The following is a 13,858-nucleotide window of genomic DNA, read 5'->3' on the forward strand; positions in this document are numbered from 1 at the left end:
TATAGCAGCGGTAAAGATGATGTGCTACAGTGGATTCTATATGCTTTCCAGACTCTACCCCTGGCCACCCCCCTCCGAAAGCTATAGGCGCTATGCAACTAGCCATTAACAAATTTGTCTCGGGAGGGAAGAAGGCGCGATTACCCATTTCCCAAATGACACATCCTAAGCAGGACGGAGGGGTGCATCTCCCACTGGTGCATAGATATCTTCAAGCCTCCCACCTCCGGTATATTCTGGAGTGGAATTGTCCGCTCTCTGAAAAACACTGGACCTTTATGGACCAGGCGGTAGCTGGAGCAAATATATGGAGGAAGGCGTGGCTCCCGCGTAATTTAAGGGCCTGGGGTTTCTACTCTTCCCCTGTCACTGTGACGACTCTAAAGGTATGGGATGCCATGCCATTTAGGAGAGGCCTGACAACATTCCCCTTGCCGATGCCCCCGATAGTGGACAACCCAGACTTCCCACCAGGCTGTAAATCTGAGGTCTTTCAGAGATGGAGAAAAGTGGGGTGTAAAAGGGTGGTTTCGCTGTTTGATGTAGAGGGCATACTTTCCTATGAACAACTGCAATTGGATTATGGTCTGCCCAAGTCGGACGACTTCCACTACCTGCAACTTAGGTATTGGGTCACTTCACTGACCTATCTAGTGAAAGCCTCTCGGCCGCTTACCCCTTTCGAGAAGTGGCTAACGTGCAAACAGGATGAAACGCATATGATCTCAGAACTGTATGTTATGCTTGCCACAGGGCAGAAGTGGGGGGGGGGGGCGTACAAAGGATCAACTACGATAGAAGGAGGAGCTGGGGAGGGTCCTCTCGGACAAAGACTGGGAGAACATCCATTACAGGGCAGACCACACAGCCGATAACACTGCATGGACCGAATCATCATACAAAGTCACATCCTATTGGTATCTCACTCCAGCCAGCATTCATAGCTGGGACAAAAATCATACTGAGAAATGTTGGAGGGGGTGTGGCCTTTGCGGCTGCTTAGTGCACTTACTCTGGCACTGTCCAAGGCTGGTGCCCTTCTGGGAGGGGGTGTTGAATCATATTGGCAAAGCCTTTGATACTGAGATCCCGTGCTTCCTTGCATACACACTACTGGGGCTATCAAACGTGCTGACATTTTCCCTTCACTCACTGAGGGGTAGACAGATGGCACTGGCATTGCTAGCAGCGCGACAAACGATCCTTGCGCAATGGGGCTCCACGAATGTCCCTGACCACATGGCCTGGCTGCATAGACTTTGGCTGACTCTCGCCATGGAACGCCTCTCACTAGTTAAAGATCACAAGGGCGAGACCCTATGCCGAATTATGGGCCCCATTCATCCAGCTACTGTCGAAGGAGTTTAGGAAGGTAACAGGCCCCAAATATCTCCAAATTTTGCATTTGATTCCTGAGGTAGAAGGGGCGAAGACGTTCCGCATGTAGTGGGGCAGACCTTATAAGAAGTCTAGGAGCTCATGGGGGGCAGTATCAATGCTAATGAATCCACGACAGGTGCAGATCTTTTTTCTTTTCCTTTGAGGGGTGGGAGGGAGGGACTTTTGCTTATCTCTTCATTCAGTTCTGTGTTGTTTCTAGATTTGTTCTCATTATTGAAGTTAGGTTTTCTACACAATCCAGACATCGCTGCCAGCCCCGGGGTTGTAGGCACTGAAGCTGTGTAAATGTAACTCTCTCTTTGACCCCACACTGCCGGCCAATATGGTTGTAAGCACACAGTTGTGTATTGCCTCAGGATTGTCACTTAATACTAATAATAAGATTGGTTCCATAAACTCAATGAGGATAAGATGAAAGGTATGCTGCTGGGTAATAACTTCAGCAGTAATGCCCCAAGCCCCTTACCAGACTGGCAAGTTGCCTTCTCCAAAAAGCTCAATAAAGAGCTTTGGGATGTGACTGGACCCCAATCTCAAGATGGACCATCAAGTAAAAAAGGTGCTGCCAGCTGCTATAGCATCTTGACATTATTGAGGAAGGTGAAGAACCTTCTTTCATCTACAGCCAGAAGAGTGATCATACAGGCCCTTGTCCTATCAGGCCTTGATTACGGGAATGCCATATATCCTGGTTCACCCAGTTACGTTGTCAGAAGGTTGTAGATTGTACAAAATGCTGCTGCCCGACTTCTAATGAACATACCGAACATCAGTCTGCTGCTAAGGCTCTAAAAGACCTCCACTGGCTTCCGATGTAATGCCAAGTTCAGTTCAAGTGCCACTGCATTATGCATAGGGGAATTAATAGTAAAAGCCCTTTATTGTTAAGACCATTGGCATCCCAATATCTGTCTGGGAGACTTCTTCTATCTTCCTCATTTATTGAAGGTTCCCCGGATTCGTAGAGCTGATTGGGGTGGACGTTCCACCTCTTTTCTGGCATCCAAACTGTGGAATACCTTACCTCTTGAACTTCTGTCTAGTGGAGCACCAATTGACCTTCTGTAAAGCCTTGAAGGCCTGGCTGTTTAGGGATTATTCCTTTGCAGCCCACAATGATCTACGGTTTCTGTTGCAACACTGGGAGGCCCCCGAGTAGCCGTGCACAATATAAAATCTGCAGAATAGAATAGAATAGTTGTGGAAAATCACTTAATCAAAATTTGACTAAAATGTAAATGTGACAGACAGTCCTTGGGGCTGGTCTCTCCTGTGTGCCCTGTGCAGCATGTCCGGCAGGTCCTCCCGCTCAGCGGCTCCCGGATTGCGTACTCAGACCACGCCGGAGGGGAGCGAAGATGGCGGGTGTTAACAATGGGATTTCTGGTTGGCTAAGGCTTGCACCAAAGCCAGGCAGAAACCATCATTCCTAAGTCAGGGTAAGGAAGTCACCCGCCAAGACAACCCCTGCTCACCCTCTTGGTAGCTTGGCACGAGCAGTCAGGCTTATCTCAGAGGCGATGTGTAAAGCATTTGCGCACACACCCACCAGCAACAACATCCAAGGCCCCCCACAAAAGGAACTCCACACAAGGTATATGTAAAAATAGCCTTTGTATTGCAAAACACATTAAATAGAAACACACACTTTACAATGTGCCAACAGGCACGGGCAGAATTTACAGGGGATATGTACAGGACAGGGCCACATGGGCCACTGTCAGGAATATGCACTTTTAGAACTAGGATACTTGTTAAAATTAGCACTTAGAATATAAAATCACTGTAGCACCAAATAGCAAATAGAACACACAACCAGTAACTACTGGTAAGAGGTAAGTACCACCCACGCAACCCTAAACACCTTAGGAGAATGTTACGCAGGGAACCAGGACCTCACTAGCATCAGCTGTACTAGGAGAAAACAACCACCTAAGTATCACCATACATTTAGGGGTAAGCATGAACAGATTACACATGATGCATCACAACATTCAGAGGTGTAGGGAAGGAAAACACATGATGCATAAACATACATTCAGTGGTGTAAGAACAAGGCACATGACGCATCAAAACACATTCAGAGGTGCAGCACAGGAGAGCACATGATGCATAAACAACACATTCAGAGGTGTAAGGAACAAGGCACATGACGCATTAAAACGCATTCAGAGGTGCAGCACAGAATAATTCGCAGAAATCACATTAGCACAGAACTTACATCAAAGTCCAGGTTGCGCCACTGCGCCAAAACCTAAACGTAGCAGCTGCCCACTACTTGCTGGGCAGCTGAGGGACAAGACAGGACAGGGCCTAAACGCTGCAGCTGGCACTAAGTGCTGCGCAGCTGGGGAACGCCAAGGTAGGGATGAAGGAGTGCGTCTCACTCCTAAGTCCAAGAATAAGTCCCTAGAAAGGAAAGAACCCTAAACGGTGCAGCTGCCCAATACTTGCTGGGCAGCTGTAGCAAATTGTGACAGGGGCTCTCGCTAGCCCCTCAGGAACCCAAACTGCACAAACTGGGAGCCTTCTAGGCTCTAGGACAAATACTGCACACCTGGGAGCCCTCTAGGCTTTGAAAACAAATGTGGGCCTTGGAGCCTTGGGGTTTGGACGTACAACTGTGCCCCCTAAGCCCTCGTGGGCACTAAAACAACAATGCCCGTCGTTGGAGTCTTGTGGACTCTGGAGGAATTGGGCCCAGTGTGGGGGGAGCGGCCCGCTGCCTGCCGGGGCTGCTCTACCACCCAGAATGCCCGGGATCGTGGGAGTCCCTCGTGGGGGACTCAAAAAGAACTAAACGCCAGCCAAGAGCCTCTCTGGCTCTAACAATAATTGCCACTTGGAGCCCCTCGGGGGCTCGAGATAAATGCTGGCGCCTTCGGTGGAGTCCCTCCTCTGGGGACTCAGAAAGAAACAACTGCCCCCGGCGTTGGAGTCCCTCGTGGACTCAGGAACAGCAGAAGCGCTGGGGAGTGACCCGCGGGGACGCCCATACTCACCGGATGGCTGGGAGGCGGCGTCTCCTCTCCGCGGCGTCTCTTCGGCTCGGCACTTGCGGTGGGGGCATTCTCTGGCGGCTGCGGGGCTCTCCCTCGGTAATGGGAGCCTCGCCTGACCAGCTGCCCGGCTTCACCCGGCCCCCCATCTCGGGCCGGGATTTGGAAATGGAGCCCGCGAGGCTCCGGGCTAACAGCAGACCATGGTTTCCCCCAGGCAGGGGGAAGCGGAAACAACGTCCTCCAGGTCCCGCCCACTACCAGGCGGCTGGCCAGATATCGGCTTCCGGTGCTTCTCCCAGGCCGGCGGTGAATCTCGGGGGCCAAAAGGAGAGGTGGGCACCCTCGACACCCAATTAAGAGATAGAAGCGAGGTGGGCACTCGCTGAGGAACACATAAACGGGGTGGGCTCCCCTATATAAAAAAAATACCATAACAAGCATAATGCAGGGTGGGCACCTGCGATGAAGGGGCCACCACAGGGAGAATCCCTGCGCTCGGGATTCCCTCACACACGGCCACAGGGGAGAGAAGCCCCGCGCTCACAGGGCGCCCACACGCAGCATCAAGTCCTGGGGCAAGGGGAACAGAACAGAAACAGGTCCTGGAGGTCAGGGAGGCAAAGCAGGGCCCAGAGGCCAGCACGCAGGGCAGTCCAGAAAGGAGACAGCCCCCATGGCGGTCCCTCCTGGGCCCCACCATCAGCAAAGCCCCCTCTGCCAGGGTTCAGGAAGTAGAGGGGTCCTCCAGGCATCCAGGAGCTGGGCAGGGCCCATGGAGGCAAGCCTTCCCCTGGGCCCCAGCAGCAGCACGCCCCTGGTAGATTCAAGTCAGGAACAAGAACATTTTGTAAGGGGACACAGCCCCTTTTTATATAGTGAATTGCTTTGTCTCAGGGTGGGGGAAAAACCAGTCGCAGCTAGTTTTGGAGCACTGTTGATGTGCTCAGCCACCCTTTCCTTTCACTGGCCAGGCTAGGGTCATCAGTCGCACCACAGGGGGTGGAGCCAGCATTGTGTGTGGGAAAGTCCAGCCCTATTCAGGTCCCAGGTGCACCACTCCCTCACATCACACATGCTAATCTCAACACTCACCACCGGGGCAGACCCATGGAGCCTGGCACACCAGCCAGCTCCAGCCAATCACAAGCCAGCACATTCACTGCACAGACAGGCACACTTCTAGAAGTGGCACTTCCATATTAGACACAAACACGCTGCACGCATCATTGCGCAGCATTCAATCACACTAGTCCGCACATACCAAACTCGAGCCTGCACACCTCACGCATCAGGAACTACCAGTGACACAGACATTCCCCATGCATTCCTATGGGAGGGCAGGCCAACCTTACTCCACGCACTCAGAGTGCACACGCACATTCCACTGGGACACAGTGAAAGTGCACAGAAACCAAGAATCACCATCCCTAGGTCACATGTAAAAAGCAAAAAGTTCAGGGGTGAACCTGCCAGAAGGGCCAAGTCCAACAGCGGGCGATCTAAAGATCTGTTGCGCTTCACTGCAAGTCTACAGTCGTGGTGGGGGCCAGCTGCTGTGCCGGGGAAATAATCGCCCGGTCTGCCCGTTTCCAGGCCTCAGTGGGGGAGCGAGGACAGGTCCCGGACCAGGTGCTCCCCAGAGCACGATCCCGGCCTGGAAGGAGACAAGATGGTGGGTGGTCCACGGAGGCCTAGCCAAAAGATCCGCAAATCTTCACGTCGGGCAGCTTTCCTTCAGCAACGGGCCCACTCACACCCCCCAGGCCACGTACCAGCCATACAAGGGCTCGGGGGCCCACCGAATCAGCGCCGTCTAGGTCAGATCGCAGTTCCATCTAGGTGCGCGGCAACCCCCGCTTCCTCCGCCTCTGCAGGGCTCTCAGGTCAGGTCAGAAACCGGTGCAAAGAGCACCGCCACAGCTGCCAGACTTTTTCGAACCGTCACCGTAGGAAGGTCTACTCAGGTTTGGTCCCCATATAGCTGTTTGGGGACAGGGGATGGAGCAATTACAAAGTGATGTAGTGGCGAGGCCGGAGGGACGAAAACACACTGCCGCAGTGACAGATCTCCGGTCAGTGTTGCATGGGACTTTGTCATATTCATTGAGGGAAGGCCCGTCGGCCATCTTCAAGTCTGCACAGAGCAGAGGGCCAACTCTCTGCTGACATCAAAGAAGTCCGGCGAGACGTGGATGAGGTAGGAGAGAGGGTGGCCGCCCTCAAGGAGCACGAACTACGCCGCAAAGAGTACTTGCACCAGCTAGAACAGGAAGTAATCCGGCTGCAGGATCAAAATCTGGACCTCCAAGCCCATGCAGAGGATTTGGAGAATCGCTCATGACGGAATAATATCCGCATTCGAGCAATCCCATGGTGAGCGGAGGGAGATAACCGGCGATTCTATGTCCTGGCTCTCTTTTGGCAGATCTTAGGAGACGACGGCCCGCAAGAAATTCAGATGAACAGGGTGCATCGCGTGGGCCTGCCCAGAGGAGGGAAGGCCTCCCCACCAGATGTGCTTGTCTGCGTGCATGACATCCAGCTTAAGGAGTAGATCCTACGCAGGGCTCGAGCGGCCCAGCCGATCCAGTTCCCAGGGGCACTCCCCGGCCCTCTTCCAGGATCTTGCCAAACAAAGAGAATTCCGAGTGGTCACCTACTACCTCTGTGACAATGGAATTCCCAACATGTAGGCCATCCCTTTCGCATCATATTCAAGTACCAAGAGAAATTGGGACAGATCCGCTCTCTTGCAGAGGCTCTTGCTCTGCTGGAGCTGGACAACACGGTGGATGCAGAGCGGAGGGAGAGCCCCAAAGGCCGGGTCGCACGAAGACTGTCACAATGGCATACAGTTGGGAAAGCGATGGCCTCTGAGAAACCAGACCCGGAGGAGATGGCGAAGGACTGGGAAGCGGTGATCTCCTCCCTTTTGCAACCCCATGACCGCCCGTTTTCCCCTTTAGCACCCCAGTTCAGCAAACGGGATGGATGTCATGGAGCGAGGTAGGAGGGGCTCCTGGGTCGACTACCTTTCCTTGCCCAATGGAATGCCCTTCTGTTTTTCTTGGTTCGCCAGGTACTCTGTTCAGTGGAGTGGTCTGCCACCAGTGGCCTGAACCCCTTTGGTTTTTCTTTGCAGATGGACTTATGTCTACTGTTCCTTCATGGGGTTGAGTTATTCTGGGTTGCCTTTTTATGTACACTTGTAGGGGTTTCTTTAAGGGGTTTCCCGTACCAGGACCTGCGCTTGCGTCCCTGCCTTGTCTGCCCACACGCTCTCTGGCCCCTATTTGCGCTCTGTTTCCTCAACCCTATGGGTGTGCCTTGTGTGCTAACCTCATTGGTTATGACTAGAGACCTAAAACTTGTGAGCCTCAATTTTCGGGGCCTGAATCACCCTACCAAATGCGCTGCGATTCTTTCCCTACTCGGACAGGCATATGGCGACATCTGCATGCTACAAGAGACTCATCTGCTTGCTTCCCTCACCAATTCTGGTCATCTGGCGCAGCAAAACAGAATGGGGTAGCAATCCTTCCGGGGGCTAAATTTGATGGTAAGGTGCTGACTACCTTCTATAAGTCCAGGGGCAGGGTTCTGGCTCTCCGTATTCAGTGGGGGTCCACTTTTCTCACTCTAATTAACATTTATGCACCCAATACACAGCAGGAGCCTTTTCTCCATTGACATATTACCGAAGGCTTGGCCTCCCCTGACTCTGCATTGGTGGTGAGTCGGGACCTCAACTTGGTCATAGACAATGACTGAGACCGCACGGGGTAGTGCTCCACGCACGTGGAAGCTATCTCTCCAGAGGGTAAGCAATGGCTGGCTGAGTGCGGCCTTTGCAATGTTTGGCGCCTTTAGCACGCGGACATGCGCGATTACACCCACTACTCGGCGGCACACAAGACATATACGCATATAGATATGTTTTTGTTCTCGCAGACGCTTCTCCTCAGAATCAGTGATGCCTCTATCGCCATGCACTCAGTCTCCGACCATGCACATATCTCTCTTTCTATACGCCTTGACAGGGGCGGGCACATCCCTGCCAGATAGGGGCTGCTCGTAGGACTCTTACACTCACCTGCCACTGTAGATGGGGTTCGGGCTGAGATCTTAGAATACATCCAACACAACGACACTGGTGAGAAGTGCCTGTCTGTTGTTTGGAAAACCCTCAAAGCAGTGATTCGTGGGGAATTCATTGCGAATTCATCTACTGACGCTCGGAGACGCAAGGAAGTCCGTTCGGGCCTCGAAAAAGAAGTGGCAGAATTGGAGGCGATATATATATAAAGGTACCAGAGCCCCGAGGGTGTGGCGGTCACTAGAGAAGCGGATGCTTCTTAAACGCTTAGATCTTGACAGGGCGGAATATGCCCTACTTCGCCTTCGTTTTACTTAGGTAATAGCAGATGTGGGAGAATGTTGGCACAGTGATTGCGTGCCAGGGCAGTGGCGGGGACTTTTACCTCCCTCAAGCAGCCTACAGGCGGGGAGATCCACCTGGACTCCCAGATCGTTGAGGAATTCCGGTGCTTCTACCACTCTCTCTTTAGAGGAGATACACCTGACCCCCCTGACGCTCAAGACTATTTGGATTCTAGCAACTTTACTCATCTCCCAAAGGCGCTGGCAGACCCCTTAGGAGACCCAATATGGCTGGACGAGGTTATCTCAGCCATTTCTCGATTGAAGCTTGATAAATCTCCGGGTCCTGACGGTTATCCTGCCCTGTTTAATAAAACATTCTGTCACGAGTTAGCTCCCCTCCTAGCACCAAATGCATTCTCTATCTCATAGACTGTGTTCACCGCTCCCAGGTAGGAGATGTGCTTTTTTCCGTCGACACTCAAAAGGCGTTCGATTGAGTATGTTGGACATATCTCTTTGACATCTTGCAGGGCTTCAGGTTTTATTCAATGGGTGCAGTGTATCTACTGTGACCCCGGGCATTTGTTAGAGTTAATGGGCTTCCTCCCCCTTTGAGATCGCCTGGGGTACGAGGCAGGGGTGCCCCCTCTCGCCCCTCTTATTTGCACTTTATATGGAGCCCCTTGCGCAGAAAATCCGCAATCACCCAAGAATCCAGCATCTCAAGTTCGGAGGTGACATCCACAAGATAAGCCTCTATGCAGATGATGCCATCCTCTCCCTCGCACAACCTCTTACCTCCCTCCCCACGCTGGTTGACAAGCTTGAGTCCTTTGGTCGGCTTTCCGGTTTCAAGCTCAGCCTTAGCAAGTCCCAGGTCCTCAACTTGTCCTTACCGCAAATACAGGTGGAAGACCTCAGGCAGACTCTTCCCCTACACTGGTCTAGTGACCCTGTGCCCTATTTGGGCATTCTTCTGACCCACTCGCTCCCACGTACGCTAGAGCTGAACTACTCAACCTTAGTGGCTCAGACGTACAAAGTGCTGGACGGGTGGACTAAACACAGTGTATCCTGGTTTGGGCGCATCGCCGTGGTGAAAATGACGATCCTGCAGTGCATACTATACCTAGTTCAGACCCTCCTGTTAGTTCCGCCACCTAAAGCACTGCAGACCTTGCAGCTTGCCATGAATAAATTCATTTGGGGCAATAAGAAAGCACGCCTTTCGGTAGTGCAGCTATCGCGCCCCAAAGGGGACAGAGGGATGAATCTGCCTCTAGTTCACAGATACCTCCAGGCAGCGCACCTTCACTACGTGCTGGAGTGGAATCACCCACTTTCAAAGAAGCACTGGACCTTTATGGACCAGGCAGGTGCTGGCATGAATGTCTGGCGTGAAATCTGGCTTCCCGCCGGTCACGTTCATGGGGCTTATTCTCCTCCCCGGTCACGGCGGCGACAATGAAGGTGTGGGACGAGGTGGCAGTCTTGAAAGGTTTACCACCTTTCCATCCCCGATGACGCTGATGGTAGACAACCCAGATTTTCCCCCGGGAGTTAAGACTGCAGTTGCTCAGAGATGGAGGAAAGCTGGGTGTAAGCGTTTTGGCCACTTATTTGATCTTGAGGGCCTCATCCCGTTTGATCGGGTTCGACAAGACTATGATCTTCCCCACACTGATGAGTTCTATTATTTGCAGCTCCACCACTGGGCTACCACTAAGGCCTATCTGCCACACGTCTCTCGTAAGCTTACCCCTTTCGAGAAATGGATAGCGAACAAGATCGATGATAAGCACCTCATAGCAGAACTTTATGTTCTCCTCACTCAGCGCACACACAGGTAGTCGTCTTGCGGCCAACTCCTGTGGGAAGAAGAACTGGGTCGGGCTCTCAAATTCAAAGAGTGGGACAATATTAATTATAGGGCTTGCCACACGGCATACAACACTGCAGGGACTGAATTTACATTTAAAGTAGCATCTTATTGGTATCTCACATCAGCACGGATCCACCAATGGGACAAAAACCACACTGAAAAATGCTGGCGGGGCTGTGGCTTGACAGGCTCTCACGCACATCTTCTTTGGCACTGCCTGAGGCAAGAGCGTTTTTGGGAACAGGTACTTAATGATATTGACACAGCATTTGAAACTGAGATTCTCTCGTTTCCCAGCTTACACTTTGCTAGGGCTATCGAATCCACTCACCTTCCCATTACGGTCATTTCGAGGCAGGCAGATGGCATTGGCACTAATCGCAGCTCGCCAGGCGATCTTAGTCCACTGGGGTACTCCCACGGTCCCGGATCATATGGCCTGGCTCCACAGGCTCTGGATGACCCTTGCCATGGAGCGACTCTCGCTGGTCCAAAATCAGAAGAGTGAGAAATACGCAGAGCTTTGGGCTCCTTTCATAACGTTGCTGTCGAAGGACCTCCGTGAGGTCACTTGCCCCAAATTCCTGCAAGTGTTACGTCTAATACCATCAACTGCGGAGTAGGTGATGCCCTGTGTACGTGAGAGGGAGGACTGGAGGGTGGGCATGGTGGGGGGCATGGGTCGCCCTGCGACCCCTAATATCTTGGTACGGGTTCCCCTTTGTTTTCCTTCTTCATGGAAGGCGATTGGGTGGGTGGTTTTCTTTATTTATTTGTTGTTCTCTTTCTAGGTGGGTGCTCGTTTCTGGACTTATGAGGTCCTTGACAGAGTAGGCTTTATCTAATTGCTGAACTTAACTCTGAGCGCTACCAGCCTCTGGGATGTCTGCATTAATGCAATAGTGTTCTATTCTCACTTAATGCCTCATTTGTTAGCCGCCGGCCCCTGTGGCTGTAGGCAAATGGCTGTGTACAAATGTCGAGACACCTACCAATTAACTCAATAAAAAAAATGTGTTCCATAAAATGTAAATGTGGGAGATATTGCTGTAAGTGTGTGCAACAAAAAGATTTAAGCTACCACTTGATGAATACAGTCTAGCATCATTTTCCATCACTTCCCATAATGTGCAACGTTCTGTTGCTCTTGGGCTAGGTTCATGCTATAGAAATACCAACACATGCGTGCTTATACTATGTGAAGAGGTAATTCGCTTATTATTCTCTGTGTATACTCCTTCCTGTTGAGCTGTTTGTGGGCCCCTCTCATGTTGTGACAGCCAGATGGAAGCTCCCTACAATTTTCTTTATTCCAGTTTATTCTTCACACCTCAAGTCTGCTTTTCAGTGAATGTGGGAGCACATTTGTGGGCACATTGGGAGATTCCTCCCACACTCATCTTCTTGTTCCTTAGAAGCATTTTATCATTATGCAATTCATGCTTCTTTTAATCAGATAAGACACTTTTCTTTTCTGTGCATCGGACAGGGGGCGTAGCTATCATTGGTGCAGCAGGTGCAGTGGCACCGGAGCTCAGAGCCCGGCGGGCCCGTTGAACCCTGACAATTGCTGCATTTACTACCACACCAGCATTAAAAGTGGACATTTCTTCTGCTTGCACCAGGCCTATGGCGTTCTTGCTAAGCTGCTTCCTCAGACATGCATAGGACCTGCTTGCTAGCAACCATCTTGCAGAAATCTGATGCTTGCAGGTCTGGTGTTCACACTCTGCGCTCCAACAGTGGTTGGTGTGTCAGGGGAATGCATTGAAGATAAAAGATCTGGCTTTAATGTGCTTACAGCATGATAGAACAGGCATGCACACATGCCTTTTCCATGCATTACCACATTAAACCCTGAACTATTGGCCTTCCAAACCTGAATGGTTCCCAGTGTGACAAATGGCTCCACCAACATTTTTAGTACTAGTAGCCCCCCCCCCCTCCACCCACCCCCAAGTTCAGGTCTAGTTGTGCCCCTGATTCACATCATGGCTAGCTGCATCACTGTGGGTTCTAGTGTATTCATTAGCATATATTGTAGGACCACCTGCGTTTCTGCTTAGCAATTTGTTGTCCGCTAAAATACTTGAAAGAAGGACAGACACTTAGAACCCAAGATGGCGGCTCTGAAGAATGCTAAATTAGGAATTCTGCTCCATAAGCCACACAACTTGGAATGTTACTCTTTTGCAAAAATCTTCCACCCCAAATCTAAACGCCAACAGAAAGCATAAGAGAAACTGCAAACTAGTGCCACACTACCAACAAACAGTCCATGTAAGAGATCTTGGCACCTTCTCTGGACATATTCTCCCCACCGGCTCACCCCAATCCACCAGTGATATATGTGCTGACTGGGACTATAAGAATAGTTTTCTTTTTTTTCATGTGAACTTCAAATATTTTCCACAAAAACTATGAAAAATGTGCAGTGGTTGTGAACTTCTAAGCAAATTATGCACTTGTGCACAAAATCCATGCAAGTTACTGGTGCGAATATGTTGAAGGGGGCTCATGAGAAAGGGCCAAGCAGCATGTGCCTTTCCATAACATAGCCACTAGGTCTCGCCTTTGGGACCTTATACGTGTTTAGCCATGCAACAGTTAATGTTGTTGCACCAAGGATATTGTGCTGCATTACTAAATACTTATAAGGTCCCAAATGCGAGACCTATTGGCTATGCCAATGCTTGTTTATGTTACCATTGGTTTGCTGTTTTTCATAACTTAATTTTCTCTTTGAAAGCATTGTGGTGGAAGTTAGGTCCCTGAGAGCAGCCCTTCGGCTTGTCTTCAGTTCTCTTTGTTTGGCCACCTCCCCAGATAATGTATATTTTAAGGAACTCCAATATTATAATGTTGCTTGGAAGGCAAAATAAAAGACGACAATAAAGTTGTACCCGATTGTCGTTTCAGAGGCTCCATTTTGTTTTGACTTTTAATTGTTTATAGAGGGAATAGGCAAATATTGAACGACTGTAAATGATTGAAATGCAGTGATACAGAATCAATTTTTGGAAGGTAGTTGAGGTGGTATTGATACTTATGTTGTAACCTGATGATCTATTAATGGCTGTGGAATGTAATACTGATCCTAGCATTTTGTGTACGTAGAAGTACCTAAAAGTGTAAAGGTTTTGCTCAAATTGAATGGAGAAAATTCCAGCCCAGTTACTCAATTAAAAAG

This window comes from Lissotriton vulgaris, chromosome 8 (assembly GCF_964263255.1).
Source record: "Lissotriton vulgaris chromosome 8, aLisVul1.2, whole genome shotgun sequence".
Classification (NCBI taxonomy): Eukaryota; Metazoa; Chordata; class Amphibia; order Caudata; family Salamandridae; genus Lissotriton; species Lissotriton vulgaris.